The following is a 20,883-nucleotide window of genomic DNA, read 5'->3' on the forward strand; positions in this document are numbered from 1 at the left end:
TGTTTCCTTGAATCATAAAGTTTTCTGTATAATTTAGATGTATATTTGTTTTCATCATACATTCCAGGAAAGGAACACACTGTGCCTAGAGCTCAGTAAGAATAATCATTCTTTGATAAACAGATATCAGGTGCATATTCTCACCAGAATTGCTTCAGAGGTGTCTTCTGTATACCCTAAACAATGCTTTGAAAAGTTTCTGCTTTAGAACTGAACTGTAGAGATGGATGCCAGTGCTGAAATGAACCAGAATGCTTTCCTGAAGTTTCTCTAAAATGATTTATGCAGTGAGAGTTTTAGTTTGTTCTTAAGTGAGATAGATAAGAACATTTGAGTCACAATTCATTGGAAAGGCCTGAAGAATTAGAAATCCAGTATAAAGCATTGATTGCTTGTTGTTCTTGACAAGCCCACATATCGGTGTGCACACTTGTCTCCCTTGTTCCGATGCCTAGACTTCCATAGCTTGAGTCACAGACAACTGAGCATCTCTAACTTTATCCTGCTCCTTTCAGCAGAGATAATTTGTGTTTTGGTGCTATACCCTCTGAACAACAGCAGATTCTGTTAAATTGCCAGAAAAAGATTCTTTTGACATATTGATATTTTCCAGTTCTACTAGTAGCTTTCAGTTTAAGCCATCCATCATATTTTCAGGATATGTGTGATATGATAGCTCTCAAGTAAAGCTACTGCTGTTTATGTTCTTGGAAACATGGAATTAGTTTCAGATGATGCGAGAAGAACAGGGCAGTTTTACAGAAAGGAACAAAACCGCTTTGACTAGAATCATTTTTGCATGTGACTGTACTCAGATTGAAGAACATTACTGATGTCCTTCCTGGCCAAGTAGTGATTGTATGGTTATAGCACACACTGCTGGTTGCATCTGGCCTGATTCTTTGAAAGAGCAGCAGTATAAACTGATGGCCAGAATTAGACAAATGTTGTTGCCAGTGTATGTGCTGTGGTGTGCTTCAAGGTTCTCCTGCTGCTGGTGAGTGAAAAGAGCTGCAAATACCTTGTGATCAGTCTCTGATAAGAAGTTATATTCTGTACAACCATCTTACAGTGCTACAATTCAGTTGCTATTGTCAGTTCTTATAATTCAACTGATTTTTTTTTTTTGCATGGGAGACTCATTTCTGTTGTAGGCACTTCTTCGTAACTGGCTAACTCTTACTTTTGTCAGGACATATCGTTTTCATTTTTGAGGCAACTGAGCCTGCTTTTTTTTACACTCAGAAGCAAAAGCTTCTTAAAAACTTTTAAATTTTTAAAAATGAAATGCTAGCTTGGAATATTTCATAGAATCATAGAATAATTTGAGCTGGGAAGGGACCTTAAAGAGCATTTTGTTCCAATGCCTCTGCCCTGGGCAAGGCCATCTTCCACTAGATCAGGTTGCTCAAAGCCTCATGCAACATGGCTTTGACCACCTCCACTTGTTCTTTTTTCTGTTCATTTGAATCCTGAATGGCTTATAAACTATGTTGATATCACTAAGAAACAAAACAAGAGCGATGCTTAAACTCTGAACCCCTAGCACTAATCTGAGTCTTTATTTTCAGTCCTCTGGACTCAGAAACAAGCACCAGCAGAAATACTTTCTTTTGTCACAACTGGACTTAAGATGCTTTTTTTTTTAGAGTAGTCTAGACATGTAAATATATTGTGTGTAATTTTTTTTTCCTCATTTTCTAATAATTGTCCACAATTGTGGAAAGCTAAAAGATGAGGTTGCCCCATTCCAGCTCACCTAACTAGAGTCTCTGAAAAAAAGGGATATCTTTTATTTTTCCATTCTAAAGTAACTGTGATTCTTGCTGACAGGATGCATTCACTTTCCTCCAGGACAGTAGCTCTGAGTGAAATCAGTTCATGGCAGCAGAGTATGTTCTCTTGCTGAATGGCTGAAAATGTTCCACGTAGCAGAAAGCAAATCCAGGGTAGGTCTAATATCTACACTACGAGCACAGTGCAGATTTAAAGTGTTGTTTAATAATTCTGAGCTCGTAATAAAAACATAATATAAATGCAGAACACATTTAAGTGCCAGTGTATCTCAGTAATAGTAGTTTCATTACATGATATGTGTATCTCTCATATTTTTTCTCGGAACTGCACAAAAGAGGTTTTGTGTGGAAGTCCAGATGTAATCTTTTAAATCCAAGGGGTTTTAATTTGGAGAAGTTTAAAAGAAATGAAGAAAAATAGTTTTCCAAATATATTCCTGAAATATGTTTCCTTTTATTAAACTAAAAAATATATACTTGAAAAATTAATAGGGGTTTAAATCAGGTACATAAACATGAAATAAATCACATCTAAGGGAAGATGAATTATTGGTTATTTACTGGGTTTTGCTGTGACACAATGTATTTGGACACCAAAGATCATGGACTGCTGCTGGCGTTTATAGAAATTAAAATGAATGAATTAGTTGCTAATCCAGACCTTGAGGCAATCCGATTGTACAGATGACATTTTGATGAAGTGGCATTCATGTTTAAACCACATGGACTGCAGTGGACTTTACTATGGAATTTTTTTCCATGTGTTTTTTTTTCAACTTGCTGTAATCCACTATCATTTTCTATATAAATTCTTTTCACCAAGTCCCAGACAACCAAAATATTTGTTAAACATTTGAAAATTATTATTTCTAAGCATTTCTGATGATTGTGAGACTGTGAAAGAAAAGATTCAGAATCTGCATTTATGTAACTCCTCTGAGGTTTTCTAATGCTCAGCAGCTCTGTCTTTAATAAGTAACAGATATTTGAACGACTTGGACCTCAATGTGTAGAAGGTCAAGGGAGAAGAAGAGGAAATAATTCCATAGGACTAATATAAATTGAAAACAACACTTTTTTTTTTAGGATGTTTATATAAGTACCAGTTTAACTCTAACTGCCCCTTCAGTTCATCTCAGTTTTGACCTACTAACTTAGCTGGCGCTAAATCATGACATTTACATACACAAATTAAGTGTAATATATTCAGATTATAAAAATGAAATTAAATATAAAGTCTTCTACATTTACTAACTTCAAGTAGCATAACTTAAATGATAAAAGTATTATTCTAGTCTTACATTAAATATCTATTGCTTACTTCTGAGTTTTGTTCCGTATAATTGCAGATTAAATTTTTAACTTGCGTACTCCTCTCGTACACTACAGAAAAGACTTTGTTTCCACAATTTCAGTGCTGAAAAAGGCTCCTTCCTCATTTTAAGAAAAAGATGCTATCTCGGTGTTTGCCAGGCTTTTGGGGTTCTAACTTGGCTAAAGACTACATCAAACAGCGAAGCATATAAACGATTGCAAAGAACTGTCTGTAAGTTCTTTTTCAGCTGGCTGGGCAGGGATTTCTCCTTTCATACATCATTCACAACTTGCTGCAGTGATTCCACAAAGTCACTCAGGAGGTTTAAAACAGTTCATGGAAAAGAAAAACTTTTTGGTTTGGGATACTCTTTTCCACTGCTTTCCAGCTTCCAGTTTGCTCTGCTCTGTGCCTGCCTCTCCTGGCAACACTGGGAGAGCTTTGAGGGAGTGTTTATGGCAGTTCTGTTTGCTGGAAATCTCCCTTGGCTGCTTCTCAGCAGCAAGTGGTTACAGCAAGGGCAGAAGCAAGTTGGAGTAGCTTTCTCTCTGTAAAGGGAAAAGAGCCCAAATAGGATTTGATTATCATAAGAAGGTTAGGTGAATGGTTCGGACAAGTAAATCCAAGCCTTTCTCAACACCCTGAGACAGCCAAACTTTCCATCGTGGAATGAGGTGCTGCCTTCAAATAGTGCTTTCTTTTTACAGAGCTGTTAAACAACAGAGTTTAATCATACAGTGTATGCTTTTCTCATAGAAAACACGGAATTCATCAGAAAATCAAAAGCATTTTACATCTTGCAGGAGGTACAGCACTAAACCAAATAATTGTCCCCTGCATCCTGATATCTTTCATTTGCTGATACATAGTGTGTTCTATTTCAGCTTTATTAAACATTTCATTTAGCGGTTTGTGGACTGTATTTTAATTTTGCTAATGTAAGTAAGTTACAAATAAACAGCTGGATGTCTGTCTTATGACAGAAAGCGTATACAGCATTAGGAATTCCAGGTAGCACAATTAACAGTTTTTTTACCACCCAGATCTGTGGAAATGCTCTGTGCTCTATGGAGTAAAGGAGGATTTTACTGGATGTAGAGAAACGTTAAAGTCCTTAAAGTTGGATTTGACCTAAATTTCACCGGCATAAAAGTGGAATGATTTCATTGAAGCTAATGGGCTTTTCTGGAATTATACTACTGCAAATTAATTCAGTATTTCTAGCTAGGCAGTTAACTTGGAGCCCTTTTCTTCTTAAAAGTAAAAAGAAGTCTGAGGCTTGATTCTACACTGCAGTACCACCTTTTTTGCTTTCCAAGGCCTAGTATAAAGTGACACTAACTTTGCACTGTCAGTTCAGCCAAAGGACTCTAAAAGCAGTGCTCTCATTTGTTATTAGCATGACATACCCATGGTCAGATAGATGCCTCTTCATTTCAGTCATTATAAGACTTTGAACAGGTCCCTTGTAGCTACCTATAGCAGTTGAGGTGTTCAATGAACTATATTTATGTCAGAGAATCACTCCTAGATATTCCCGCAAACCTGTGATATCTCTGTATACTTAGAGATTGTACAGTAATGCAGTAATTGTGCAGTAGCTAATACTGTGGTTCCAGCAATGTCTATTTTATATTCCCTCTTTCTCAAGCGAGTCCACTAGATCATCTCCATGTGAATAATATATGGATGATAAATTGCTATAAATTCCTGTAAGGGCTCAAGGCTTTCTGACAAACATGGACTATCTTTAGCATCCTCTGATTGTGTTTTTACAATCATCAAAAATAAATAGAAGTCAAATTTTGCATGACATGTTATCAGCTGTTAATCTTTTATTAAACCTAAAAATGAATTGTTCTTTGACTATGAGATGTTACCATATTATACTTTATTATGTACAAAAAAAGCAGGAGATTTTTTCCCCCCTTTCAGTCTGACATGTTATCATCGTGATTGCTTTTAATCTTATTTTCATCTTTCTGGAGAATCTTGGGTTTTACCTTGAAATGCTTGAAATCAAGTGATGTAATTTAGTTGATGAGTAAGATTATTCAGGCTCTCGTCTAGATTTCATTCATGAATCTGCACGTCCAATGTGCTTTGCTTTCTTTTTCTTTACCTTGTTGGAGTTTCAAGTAGCACATCACCCTGATGTTTATCACTATAACGTTAAAGCCTCACTGGGCTCAGCTGACAGATACGCATTCGTTGTGAGATATCAGTGCTAAATTCAGAACTACTGATTCTAATGTGTTCTTGTTTCACCTGTTCTTATTGCCAAAATAATTAAGGTTAAAATAACAATACATAGCATAAAAGCTAGCTATTCTGCAGGACAAAAGTCATTTTTATGATTGTGTTGTTCTATGATTTATCTTATGTATGTATTGGTATATTTCTTTTTTTAATAATAACTAGTTTTCACCATGTACAGATGTACATTGTTTAAATTCAATCTTTGTGTACCGATTTGTTAGGATCATCTGTATGGAACACAGTAAAAGCCATGCAGAGAAGAGTTTATTTGCTGCAGGAATTTGCCAGAAATGAAAAAAAAAAATTACTGTAGAATTTATGAATTTATTTTGGCAACTTATTTTACAGCAGTTAATTATTCATATAAATGAGGCAGAATTATTGTGCAAAATCCAATAAAAAGTTCAATTAAAACCCTAAATTATAAGTTTAATCAAAATCTTCAACAGCACAAAACCTGATTTGCATATAGTCTTATTGAAAAATGCTTTGTGTAAGATGAACACTGCACTTTTGTGCAGTCTCAGCTCTATTAGTTATTTCTGCTGCATAAATGATCATATATCATTTTATTGATGGCAGTTTTCTCTGCAGTTGCAGTTCCTTTAAGAAAAAATCAGTAACTCTCCATCTTCATATTAAGAATTCACTAGGTTCCTCCTTTTTGTATATGAGCAGTATCTGAATGGACACAAAGTAGGAAATCCAGGTCAGGAAAGCTGTCCCTACCCAGCTATTTCCTGTCTAGTTATACTGAATTGTTGGCCTGCCATCGTAAAATTCATATTACCGCATTAGTAACAAGTTTCAAAAAAGCTTTCTTGTTTTAAGTAAAAGCATTTAAATCTCAGAGAGTATCAACTGTAATACAGACTGATTGAGGAGGTTAGTTTATTCAGGCTAACAATGTTATACAAGTGAGACCTCCCAAGAAAATCGATGTTGTTGACTGAGGAAGAAAATTACATAAAAAAACTCTACCTCACTTGATTTAATCCAAAATGATTGAATGACATTGGCTGAACTCTGCAAGTAAAGCAGCTTTTAGCCCAACAGGATCTTCAAAATGATTGGTGAATACAACTTGCCCCTCTGATAGAATGTGTTTATTCTGCAGATTCACATCCTCATCTTTAGATGTAAGAGGTTTTTTCACCTTCCCTCTCATGCGGTCTCCTCATGCTTAATCTTTAGATCTCAGTTGTGTAAATGGAAGTTTCTCAAAAGTGGGAAGAGTGAGTTGATGGAGATCTTGTTACACAAACTGCTGTGCATGACTTTTGGTTATACTCGTGAAAGACAAGTGTTCTATTTAAGAGCAGCACTTGGCCAATAATGTTTTCTGAACAGAATATGCATATTGCGATAAGTGAAAAGAAAGTATACCGGTATAGTGGTATTTATCTGAGAAGCTGCTTATTTCAGGATGAGAAATTGTTTGCTCTGCAGTCATTGTGGTTCTGCATGGCAGAACTCACCGCATTCATTCTCCAAGGTGAAGTTGCCAAGGAGCAATGACCACTACAGCCTCCATATTCTGTACAGCCCTATGTCCCATCATTCAAATAATTCCACTACTCCCATTGATAACTTGCTGAGCAGGAGGGAGAATATCACTTTCATCTCTTACCATCTGGCAGCAATGCAAAAGGCTTGGTTGGTCAAAGTTTGTAATGAGGGTTCTAAGACTGCACAGGTATTTGGATCAAAGGGTAATCTCTCTCTTTTATGTAGCTGCGGAGCCTCACATATCACTAGATTATTCGCTGCACTTGCTGTAAATAATTCGCCCCATCAGAGCCAAGCACTTTGTGACAATGGCCTCTAAATTATAAGATGATCTATACCACCTCCACTTCTGTGCAGTGCCCTGACCTGAAGTTGCTTATTTTCACTCAGCTCCAGCTGCAGATTTACTGCCACGGTATTACATTTTTTCTCAAGGGGACAATGCATTTTTCATATCAAACAGAATTTGTTTTTAATGCAACATTTCATCATTGCCTATTATTACTATGCTTTAGAAAGTGTAGTGCTCAGCTGAAAATATGAACTTATCTCTATTTATTCATTGAATTGCGTAGAGCTGTAGCATAGGTGGGAGCAGCTGCAGTTTCTTCAGAGGGGGTTTCAGATAGAACCAGAATGTCCATGTTGTGTTTGTGCTCAGTTGCATCTTTGGGTGGCCTCTGACTGGCACATAAAGTGGAGGATGGAGTCTTAACCTCAAAACCTTTCTTCACAGCTATGTCTATAAACGTACCTGGATGCTATGTTACAGAAACTATAGATATCTGAGGACAGCTGGAAAACCCTCAGCGCCTTAGTATTTAAGAAAGAACTCAAAGTTGATCATTAGATAGACTTACAGCCTACCTCTGTAGCTATACAGCTGTGGACTCCGAAATTAGTACTGTGCTATAGTTCTGCCTCAATTCAGTGTTACCTCACAAAGGAAAATAACACCTAGGAATATCGATCTAGCAAAGGATTTTGGGAAAGAGGGATTTCTGAAGGTCCATGAGGTGGTGTCAGAAAATCTACAAATCTATTTTAACCTACCCAAGTGGTATCATTACACTCCTTTAGAAAAAGGATGAATCCCATTCAGAAAAAATTGAGTACAAAATAGCTATTGGTGTGCAGCCAGTTTAATAGATCAGAAATAATTTTACCTGTCTAAAAAATTAGACATAACAAGATTACTCAAATATAGTTCCTGTTCAAGGTTCAGCAAATAACAGGGACTAGTGAGATACTTTTCACAGCTAAGCCTTTCACTTAAGTCCTTCTATAGGAGCAGATAACCAAAAGAAGTGTTCTGATTATATCATATGCCTGGAGAAATGTGGCCTTTTGCAAAGTAGCAGGGAATTAAAAGTCTTCAAGAGCAATTGCATCGCATAGTATCCTATTCAAGGTTAATGGGCTCTTCTGCTTGATTTACATATACCTTTGAATAGAACTGAAGTGTGAAGTAATATAACTGCTTGTTGGCCAAACATGATTTAAAAATAAAATAATAGAAAAAGTGCAGCAGTGGGTTTTTTAGTTGCAAAGCTCAAAGAAAATGCAAAAATTGAAATTTTTTAAGAACCATTTTCCCCTGTCTCACATGTGTAACAACTTCTTCTTTTACATGTCATATTGTTTCAAACAGAGATGCCAGAAGGAGGTTTCCTACTGCTTAAAGTGGTCCTCTTTTCACCAGACATTCCTGCTTCCTTTCATCTCCCCATCTCTGTTTGGAGGCAAGACTCAATATAATGTTTCATTTAGAACACACCATTTGTCTTCATGAATATCCTTTTGCTACAGTACATTACTTTTTTCTCTGGGTGTAACTCCAGCAATCTGTTATCATTCTGTTACCTCTGTCTGTTATAGCTTTCAGTTTGACAACTCGTGTACCAGCATCACCCTGCTTTTTTACAGGAGGGGGATATGAATTGGTCTGAATGTCATTTTACCTGTCTTATTCCTAGCCCTGGAAGGCAGTGAAAATATGTGAACCTTACTGCGTCTATAAACCATTCACTGACAGCCAGAGAAAACACCTGAGCACAGCCTGTCCCCGGTACAGAAAGCTCCATGTCCTGCTGATCTTGTGTTGGGAATGGTGACAACTGACTGCTGTGTATGCCCTTGTCCTTAGGTGCTGAGCTATGTCTGGAGCTGCTCATCTGCGTGTCACTCAGCCGTCATGAAGACAATGTGAATGGTAAGTGTACAGAGCACTGTATTTAACACCTCGGAGATGACAGTTTTGTAACGCGCCTTTTCAAAGTGAGCGTTGGATGTGAGAATGATCACAGTAGTACTGAGTCTTGTAGCTGCCTTTTCTTTGGTTGTATTCTCTACTTTTAGCAGTCTTTAACGCACGATATCTCTTACGTTGAACAGTTCACCCTGCCATACCCTGGACATCATGCCTGTTTTCAGTCACACACATTATGATAGCCAACCGCTGTGGTGAATCGCCTCCAAATACACCCTTATGTGTCAAGTTTTGTTGTGCAGTGTCAGATGTCATCAGCCTCTTGTGATAGGCACTGCAGTAATGGGACAGATAAAAGGCATTGTAGAGCATTCAAAGGGTAATGAAAAGAGTGAAATACAGAGCATACGCTTCACCAAAAGAGTAAGGCAGTTACTGTTATGATAGAAGGAATATACTGACAGGCAAAATTGAGATGAATCTCTTAATGCTTCAGCTTTAGTGGAGCTGAATGGTCATGATTGCTAGTGATCTGTTAACTTACCTCTTACTGAGAATAGCTGCACTTAGTACTCCAGTTTGTGTCTATTCACAGTAACATCAGTGTGTGCGGAGGGGGGAGTGCTTCTGAAAAATGCATCCCCTGAGATGGTGCAAAGTCTTTTATGCAATAATCCGGATACCGGAATATAGCAGGGATTTATTTACCACCTAGATACCAGCACAAAACTATTTGTGACTGAATTTCAAAACGACAATAAATTAAGGAGAAACAATTTACTGAAAACTCAGTAAATTGAAACTAATGAAACATTTGATGAATTGAAAAGGAAAAGTAGAATTTGCTCAGTGAGCAGAAATTTAGCCGAGGTGAATCTAGAGGTGTGCTTTTCATGCACTTGGTAAAGGTTATGTATGAAATGAACATAAGCACTTGCAAAGCAAGGTGCTACTTAGGATAGATGGAAAAAGGATAGAAAAAAATCTATGCAGGAAAATATAATGCCTACTTAGGGCATCACTGTAGGTGTTTTAAATCACTCTCCCAGAGGTCTCTACCTCACTCCATGGATGGAAATTAAGATTTTAACTGTGGTCCATGGAACCCTAAATTAAACCTCTGAAGTAGACTAATGTTTGCACAAATACCAGCCATGCAGATTAAACAACTCAGTTGGCAAAACATTTAAAATTCAGCGTAGCAAACCAACCTAACAGACTACTGTAGAGTGACATACAGTTTAATCCAGACTCACAAATGTCCAACAAGTGTTTCAGCCAACCAAGAAAACTCACACTAAACTGACTCTAATTCTGAATCACTTCAAATCCAAAATTCAAGATTTTCACTAGAAACCCAGCAGAGTTGAGGGAAGGGAGAAAGCAGGATCCAGAGAAAATGGTCAGCTATGCGTGTTGAGAAATGGAGAATTAAACTCCAAATTGCTGTTCTTTGAATCTCTGCTACTAAGCAGCTGTAAACATCTCAAAAAAAAAAAAAAAAAATCCAGAGTATAAAACTTGTATGGAAGATACAAGTCTGAAATTGGAGTTCTGGAGATTAGTCTGATATAGCCAACTTCCTGACAGGCCAAGGGACCTCTTTAGTCTTTCTGGGGCTGTGTTTCTGCATTGACAGTGAGAAGATAGTAATCGTTGTCTGGAGTGCTCATAAAATTTTGAATATTTGCTCTTTTCCTAAAATTTCATTCTCAAGCATGGTAAGGATGCAAATATCGCTGAAAACAAGTTGACCTGGTTCTCACTGGAGATACTCACTCACTGGAGATACTCACTGACCACATGGTGGTCAGTGGTAATACAGAACACTGTGCTGGCAAGAGCTACACTATACCACTGATCATGGAAATAGCAGAATCAGGCCATTCACTATTAGTTTGGAGTTTTGCAAAGATATATAATCTTTAGAGAAAATTATTAAAGAAAATAGTTGAGATTTGAGGGACAGCATGGGGCTGCCATTTGCCCTGAATTTTCAGTTTATTATATGATGGATTCCTTGACACTTCAAAGATTAAAAATAACAACAACAACAACAAAAAACGTTGAACTTGAGTCTAAAAACCTTACCTGTGCAAGCAGTTGTCAGTAAGAACAGCAGGAACACTGGCCTTTCCTGAAAGTGACTGCAACTGATAGTGGAGTGTGTGAGCTATTGGTACAGTATCAGACTCCACTGAAATCTTCTAGTATATTGGTATATTTTTAGTATATTAAAAAATATCCAAGCAGGGATTTTAAAGTGTTGGAAATGACATCCATTGAGTTGAAAGGAGAAAATAAGACAAAGTCTGTAGCTGAGAAATATTTTGAAGTTATAAGATCCTACACATCTAAAAACTATTCCTAATCACTTCATTACATGTGATGAGACACTATGTATTTATTGTAACTCTTATGATTAAGAATGGTCAGTAAACTTAATTTTTTTAAAGCAAATTTGAGTTTCAACTCTTTCTTTAAATTTATGATGTGATAAAAAGGAGAAAGTGTTTTATTTGATATAATAGTGACTTTATGGTCCAATGTGTGTCTTCAGCTTTCTGCTGGAAGAGTATTCTAATAATACATGTAACATTAGGTACAGACTTCAGATCTTAATGAGAAACAACATACTATAACTGACTGCAAAGAAAAGCGATACTCAGGCCCATGGATGGAAAGGTGGAAAATTGACAGTACAACCTAGCCATAAGTTAGCAGAAAATTGCCAATACCAAGATTGCTTTGTTGACCCCCCCCCGCAATTACTGTAAAGTGCTTATCTGCTGAACAACAGGACATTGCAAAGTGCTTATCTTACTGAACACAGGACACTACAGTGGAGTGTTCAGACCTAGGTTCGACCATTATAGCAACTCATTGGTGTCTGAGGTAAAGGGGAGGCCTCAAAGCATGACACTGCAACAATGAGGCTGGACGGGGAGCCAGTGTTGCTCCAGAAAAGCCAGAAAGGCAGTCATGTTTCTGTACTCAGTGGCAACTTCACTCTCACCCCCCTCCCTTTAGCCCCATCTACCTCCTGCACCCTTGTCCTCCTCCTCTGTGTGCTTGCAAAACAAGCCTTGGTAAGATAGACATTCTGAGTTGAGAACTAATCAGTATGTGATAATTGACTTAGTCCCACCTAGCCAAGAATGACCTGAGTTACTGAAGGCTTAAGCATGGTCTCCTGCCAGCACTTAGTTGAGCAGAGAAACTCCAATCAATTGATTATTGGGCAGTTTTGATGGATTCTGTTTTTCTTCATTCTCCTGGGAAGGATGCTTCTCTTGGTAAGAAACTGCAATTGCACCTCCATTGTATCACAGATGACACTCGAGTAATTTACTGTTATATACACTAATTGGATTCCTTTAAAATAAATAACGCTAATGCAGCAAGTGCATTCATCAACGGCAATGTCGTAGCAAATTTGTAATATCTATCTCTTTAATAAATCATTTATATTGACTTTGTGCAATCATTTCAGTGAAAGTCCTTGAGTGGGCTCTGACAGGCTTAGTTAATATCATATTGTTTCAGTGAAAGTCCCTTATGCAGCTGTGGAAGGCAAACCCCTAAAGCAGGTACTGGTCCTGACAGGTGGCTGCATGCATAGTCCTTTAGACATAAACTGTTGTCCACGTCCAAGGCCAAGTTTGGCTCCAGCTGCACCTATACCCCTCTATAAGAAGGAGCTTAGAAACTAAGTGAGTCCTTACCGAAGCCTCGTGACACCAACAGGAGCACTTCCTCTCTTACAAAGGGCCATCAGACATACTTTTCAAAGAATACTTGGTAATTTTCCCCTCAGAGTTGTTCTTCTGGGAATAGCTTAGAGTAAACCCAGAAAATCCAGAGCAGTGGAAAAAAAAGCAGGAAGGTACAAGTGAGCCTCCCACAACATTTTCCAACTGCTGTGCTGATGCTGCTGGCTCAGAGCCCTCTGTGCTGAGTACTGGGGACAGTGGGATTTGCATAAGTGTGGGTCTGCACCCAAAGAGCTCTCCATGCAATTGAGGAGGATTGCGTAAACTATTTTTTAAGAGCCTCTTCATGCGTCTGTAATTGGGAATTTAAACACAAAAGCCAGTTGCTGTTGTCTTTGCACATTGCATATCCTGTGAGTTTTTCATGGAAACACAAAGGAGACAGTTCAATGTCTGCCTAACAAGTACTTGTTGGGGAGTGCTTGTGCTATTACTATTGCCCAGTGTATGATGCCACCTTTTTCAAAGCATCTGAAAGGATTAAATGACACAGAAACTGCAAGAGCTAAATATTAGACAAGACAAGCTCTCTAACTGAAGCACTGAATGTAATACCTTATTTTTTAAAAATATTAATAGAGCGGAAAGCAGAATCATAGAAGGATGAAAGAAACATTCCTTTTGGATAAAATTCACCCCCAAACTGGTAAAAAATACAATGCCCATGAACCATATGAGGCCACCTGCCTCTTGGGATGAGAGTCTTACATCTTGTTACTGCAAAAGAAAAGAGATTATCTTTCCCTTTCAGCATATTCAGAAAGCGCCCATGTGTAATTGTCTAGCTGGTGGAAGACACTGATGCATGAAGGTATGCCGTAATTTCTCCTTTCTTTTCAAAACAGAATGAGGCTGGACAACTTTGAAAGTCTTTCTTTCTTCGTTTAGATAATTCAATGAAATTTTATATCATACAAGTTGCTCCAGAAGACATGATTTGAGCTTAAACTTGCTTAAATTATGCACAACCACAATGATTTTATCTGTCAGTCAGGAATATTTTATAATTGGTTGCTGGTTCACATTTTTTTAAGCAAATATCAAGTAGAATCAAAACTTTTTCCCTTCAGAGATTAGTCCTATGTGTCTTTGATATTTCTGATTGTAGAACTTTCTGTTGTTAATTAGTATGCAAATTCACACTTCAGCACTCTGTAGCCTGGTACTGAATTTTAATGCGGTCCATCTAACACTTCATGATAAAGTACTAAATGAACGAAGGTACACATATACGGAGGAAGAGATTTTGTATGCTTTCTCAGGTGCCTGGATTTTACTTAGCTTGTACCTTAGTGTTTCTGTAAACTGTGAATTTTACACAGCTGATGTGGCTGGTTTTACTATTCCTTGTTCCTTCGAGGGGACTGAGAGGAGGAGGTACATATACTTTAATACCACAGCAATTAGGATATATCACAACACTCATCAGCTGCAGACTCTCATCATAAAAACACTGTGTCTATCAGTCTGGAAGTGGACGTTGCATACGGTATGACCAAACGCTGCTGGCCTGCTCTCAGTGCTTCTTCAAGGTTAGATACAGCACTATTACAAATGCTCGAGAAGTATTGTGTCTCACAGGCATTTTCTCTGCTAGAAATATTCAGTAATTTCCACTCTGATGAGATGAAGAGAGCATAATTCTTGTCGAGAAGATTCTGGTTAAAACATAGATCTGTCAACAAAACACGTAATAATATATTTTGTGTCTTTTGGTGTTATTTTCGTAATCCAAACCAAATTTCAGACATCAAAGGATATTTTTATGTAGGTGTCAAGTTCAAAAGCCAAAAGTGATCCATGTTTATATATATTAACTTCTGAAGATTTGGTGTGAGTGAGCTACAAAAGCAGCATGCTAAACTTGTGGCAAGACAATGCTCAGCTTGGTTGAAAAATTCCTTCAAAGCTCTTTAGAATAACTTCTAATGGTAAAGGATGGATTTCAGTCTCTTGGGAATGAAAGACCGAAATAGCTCAAGAGATGAAGTTGACTTTAGCTATTAGAATTCTGACAGTAAATGAGGTCCAATCTCATTTGTGATGTATTACAAGGATATATTTTGTTACAGTTGTCAGGAATGAGAAGTGAAATAAAATGAAATTTATCGTACTATGTGTTTTCAATCTTTAAGATATGTGTTAAGTCCTAAATAAGCACCCTTAATTGAGAGGACCCAGAGAATTTTCAGCAAATTTCTCTCTTTCTGAGGAGAGCGAGTCTTCAGCTTCCTTGACTACTTCTCTTGTTTTTCCTAGATTTTACAATTAATTAATCTCAGATTCCTAAGGCTACAGCCATTGTAAATTTACTATGCTACTGTCAACTGCCATCTTTCAAGAAGGATAACAGTTTGAAATTTTTATGGTGGACTTAACTGCATTTGAGGGTGGGTGTTTGAACATCCAGGATTGAAGTTTTTAAACACCGCCTTGTAAGAATCGAACATTTGTCTGTTAAAAGAAAGTAAAAGTTCTTGCACAGTCCTTATGATCTCCCAAAAGACATTCTTCAAGAGAAAAAAAAATGTTTTCAATGTTTGCAATAAAAATGTTAGCTGTTTACTTTTCAGTGTTTAGTACGATGGGATTATGATTGAAGTCACCCGGTCCTTTTTCCCAAAAGACTGTTCTCATTTTCTAGAACCTATTTTCTTATTTTCCTTTCTGTCTGTCTTTTCTTATATGAGTATTTTAAGAACAGACTTTTTTTGGGGAGGGACTATGCATGGTGAATTGTCATGTAGCTATTCTCTTCTTTTTAGGACAAAGTGTTATGACCGCAGCAATAAAAATGAGAAGGAAGAAATTACTAGTATTTGCTTCTCTTCTGCATTAAACCTTGAGCACTAGAAGGCTGTAGCGCCATTTGAGCATGCCTCCACCAATCTGATTTGCCAGCTATCTCGCCAGAGCTAATGAATTGAGACACAGCACCATGCTAACAGGAAGACACTACTTCCAGTAACTGCACAAACCTATTTAACTTTAGTCTGATCATCTCTATGCAATAGTGTGATGAACAGACATATAGCGAAGCAGATATTACATTCTTTTAATTAACTAGCTGAGAAAAGAGAGGGGGAAGAAAACCCTTCTGGCTATACCTGTTCTAAAATTTTTGTTCTGTGCTTTGCTTTTTTAAATGTAGAATGGCTCTTTGAGAGCACAGGAATTACTTGAAAATGATGTTTGTCAGTATGAAAAATAAGCAAACAGACAAAAACATGGGGCTTTTGTTTACAAAATCTGTTAAAAAAGTGTGGTTCGTTTTGAAAGAAAATGAAGGAAGAAATCACTGATTTGTTTAGGTTAGAAGACTACATAATCACTGTTCACTGTTCAGTTTTTGCTGTCTATCCTCCCTTCACTACCATTATAGGACTTAATCCCCACCTCTGGCAGGTCCTGGAGTCTTAAAATTCCCTCTGCATAAGAGTTGGCCGAATGTCCTACCTGATGAAATGCATTACAGTTAAGCGAGACTGAAGGAGAGAAGGAGATGTAGCTGTCTCTTGAGGTTTTTATACTCCGGGCCAGTGTAAGAAAGTTTTAAACCATTTGATGATAAAACCTACGGCATGCCGAGTCACTTGGGAATATACACAGACCACAGATATAATATGCTCTCAATGAGAAGCACCATTAAATCAGTGGACTGCTTTATCAGACACTAAAGATTTAACACTGCTTGTTAAGGCTAACAGAAACATTCCCAGTACGTTCAGTGGTGCACACCTCTCTGAAGTGACTTTAGGTGTGGTCCCTTGGAAAAGCATGTAAAACAATTCTGTCCTGGGGGTATTTTATTGTACCTGTGGTGATATAACTTCAAAATTGGAAAGAACGGGGGAATGATAGCTAGGACTGCACAAAAGTACTGTTTTAAATCTTTGAGACTTCCTGCTTTTATTTAAAATGCTATGCAAAACCTGAATATGCTGCTTACAGAATAAGATATTAGCCCCTTTTGTTCACTCTTTGTTCTCTCGAAAGCAATTCTATTATCCATTCACCTTTGTGTTCACCCTCTATTTCACAGTTTTCCTGCAGGGATGGGGCTTTTCATAACGAAATATTTTTCAGGGAGCAACACAATTCACTCTTACAACACAAGGTGAAACTGATCTTCACGTTTTCATATTAAACTCATGCTTGAATACCTTTAAAGTTTGTTTTTATTCATTGTAGGGATAGGGATAGATGAAAGTATTTGAAACCCATAATAGGCTAATACGCCAAATACGTAGAATCATAGAATCATTAAGGTTGGAAAAGACCTCTAAGATCATTAAGTGTGGCTGTCAGCCCAATACCACTTTGCTCTTAAAATTGTCTCAGCCCCATGTTTAGATTGTTGGTTATTTGGGGCCTGTAATTTCTTTCTGCTCTGTGATAGAGTCATTATATTGGTTTTTTTGGCTTAACAATAACATTTAGAGTTTAAATATCATAAAAATCTTGTGCACATTATGAGCTACCTAAACTTTGTTTACTGAGTTCTGGGTTTATGGTGTGCTATATTGGATGCTGCCTGCAGCTTACATACCACTCCTTTTTTTAAGTGGAACTCTTCAGAAACACAGAGATCATTTATCAGAGCTTCACTGAAAGCCATTTGGCCAGAGGAATACTTTCACTGCTGCCGATTACATCCTTCAATAGAAGCATAGCTCTGTCACTGCAATTTGTCTTATGCATATTTATGTGACTTCTGTATCAGTGTAGGCTTGTCTCTTAAATCTGTTAGCGTTAAGTGCTGGTCTGAACCAAAACCCAGTTCCACACACATGCTGTGCAATAAAAGACTGGGCAATTAGTCGTTTAGGAAGAGGCAAAAGATCTCCAGGCTAGTTTTCACTAGACTAACTTTCTTCCTATCTTCGTGACCACTCCTCCCATCTCCCCCCTCCCCGGTTTTATGCTGTTATTGAAGACCTTCATTTTTAGTTCCTTCTATTCTCTAGTCTTTATGTTTTTCTGATTCTCTTTCTCATCCCCATTCACTCTGAAGTACCTACAGATTCCTGATACCTCTTTGCCCTCACTATGCTTTGAAATGAACAGTTATTTCCTCCTAAGACTGTGGGGGAAAGAGAAAAATCAAACCACGTTTTTCTTTAAGTTCTACTTGTGAGGACGTGGATTGAGAAGCCAAATTTACGACAGATTTGGATAAGGTTGTAAAAGTACTGAGACCTTCCTTACACATTTGAGGAATTGTTTACATATTACTGGTTTAGAGACACATTACACTTTTAATCTGGTTCTCCCTGCCCGATGAAACGCCACATTTTAAAGTGTTTGATTAAAAGCAAAGTACAAAATTACAAACTCAAGGATTCATGTCATTATGCTTAAGCTGCCTTAAAGTTAGGTATTTAGTTTCTGCTGGCGCTTTCCAGCAACCTGTTTTTCTGTGAATGTCACAACCTCAGATTTGTTCACAGAAAAATGAAACAAGCTAACCCTGCAACCTGGTTTTGATACGAACAAAGTAAGAGTCAAGCAGTGATGGTTTGTTTTACATAAGCACTCGCTGTTCTAGAGAACATAGCTCTGAACAATGTGGTATTGATGAAATGGGGAGGGAGGGTTGGAAACTTCATTCTGCAGGGTTTTTGATGTCATTTTTTTTAACAATAAAAAAGTAGTTTCAGGAAAAGGAAACGAGTGATTCCATTAAAGGACAAAGGAGGGGAAAAGAAACGTGATGCCAAAGCAACATGTTTCTGCAGTATCTTCTGTAGCCAAATTGCTGTAAGTGGAAGTTTGGGCAGTGTGTCACCAAGACCTGAAGACAGTCTGACAGCACTAGTGGCAATGATAAGTAAGAGAAGCAGGCATAGATGTCCAAAGAGGTTTTGTCTAATTCTGATATCGTTCACATCAGTGTATGGTAAAAACTCTTCCACAGATGTCAGAGCAATCGCACAGCATAAAATTGGTCTGAGATATAGTACTCCTGTCTCCTAGCTGAAATGTCCTGACTCAAATCTAAATACCTGGAAGTGAATTTAAATATGAATAATGGCTCATACTTAGAAATAGAACTGTGGATGCTGCAGGGGTATTGACATGTAGCTATACAATAGCCTTTTTCCTGTTATTGTTATGATGACCTAAAAGCTGTCATGAAACCATTATATGTGGTACTGATAATCAATCAGGTTATGCTTTAGGAGTTATGCAAGCTTTACTGACATTAATATACGATATGTGGTAGGACTACAGCTGGAGCCAGCAGGCTATCTAATCACTGGAGCTGCTGTTCTTCAGCATGTCAGCTTTGACATTCTTGGGTCTCCATGGATAACTGCTAGGACACCTGGACATGAATCCCAGTAAAGGAGAAAATTATCCCGGGCAGATCTGTAGGTTACAGGACAACAGCCCATCTGGGAGTTAGAGACATTAATATTCTCTAATGTCATCACTATTATAGTGCTATCCTAGGTAATTTTTTCTGGAAGAACTAGTAGCAGCTCTCATACATAGGCTGCCTGCCACTTCTTATTATAAAAGGTTCTCTTAACCTTTATCTGAACGTGTTCACACCTCAACTGCTTACAAAAGACCTTTGAAATTCAGTAGGGTGGAAGCCCTCAGGGCAATAAATGTTCACAACTCGAATCATCTGGGAATGTTCTGTAAAAGATTTTCTGTTTGAAAAAATGCTGATTTCCCTAAACTGAATCTCTCCTGATCCCAAACTTTAGACAGATGCAGAATGAAAGTTCTGGTCAAAATGAGAAATAAAGACAGGCATACACAAAATGGCCAATATCTACAATGAAAATGAGACAGAAAACCACTTACCTTTAAGTGCCAGGCACAAGGCATTTAAAATACTTAGAATCCATCATATGGGAGGCTCAGATTTTAATTACTGTTCTAAATTAATAGCTTGAACCTGTACTTTTAATGTGCTAGATGAGTGCCATAATGTCTGAGCTCTGGGGGTTGTAGTTATTCTTTCTCTCCTCCATTAGAAACGAGAACTCTATCTTTGACATACATTAAGTTGTTAGCAGCGTGGAAACCCCTAGGCAGCTGCAATTCACTTTGCAGGTACAAAAACACTGGCAGGAATGAAAGAGGAAGTCAGGCCTCACTGATACCTGCAGAAAACTTTGGCCTCACCAGTAAATATGCTGAATGAAATAGATGTGAACCGTGTGATCTCAGTAGAACCAATATAATACCAATGAGGCTCCAAATTTGTAGTTATTACTGGATTAGAATGACCACAATTTGTAATGCATGTGACATAGTCATGCCCAGACTGGGTGGTCTATTATCAGCATAGATAGCATAGTTCCTTCCATGACAAGATGTTTTCAAAACATCTTAATCTGAAAGATGAAGCTGTTCTGTAACTCAATCACTAGCAGGGGAATGTCTGTCAGTTCATAAAATGTGTTACTTTTAAACTACAGACTATATGGCTTTTAAGGTGACTGAGACTATTCATTATTGACTACAAAGTGTCCTCTTCCACAAGTACTTGGAAGTTACACTTTAGTAATGTTTCTCAGATAATAAATGAAATGGATATTTCTCCAGTTGCTCTTTTGCAGTAAGTAAAATCGTTAATCACCTGCAGTACTCTCACACTGCAGGATGCCTAGGGATAATAAATACCCATTAGAAAACAGCAGTAACAGACCATTCTTTTCTGAGCTATGTGGTGTTATGTAAAGAAAATGTTAGTCAATAGAGGCTATTTTATCCCATTGAATTTCTTTTTTATTTGATAAGTGAGTTTAACGGTCATGGAAAACGTTCAGATGATGTCTGTGCGCTCACACTCTCTGTTATCCCACTGTAGTGAAATAGCAAGGGATTTTATTACAACTGGTCCGGTGGAGTAGCTTCATAAGTAAATTTTTGGTGCAGCTGCTACATCTCTTGTGCCCTGAGAAAAAGGCAAGTGAATATTACTAAGAGGAGAGGGAACACTTGTCTATTGGGAACAAATTGCAGTCTTTCAAATTACCCTACAAGAGGAAGGGAAGCTGA

This window comes from Cuculus canorus, chromosome 10 (assembly GCF_017976375.1).
Source record: "Cuculus canorus isolate bCucCan1 chromosome 10, bCucCan1.pri, whole genome shotgun sequence".
Taxonomy (NCBI): Eukaryota; Metazoa; Chordata; class Aves; order Cuculiformes; family Cuculidae; genus Cuculus; species Cuculus canorus.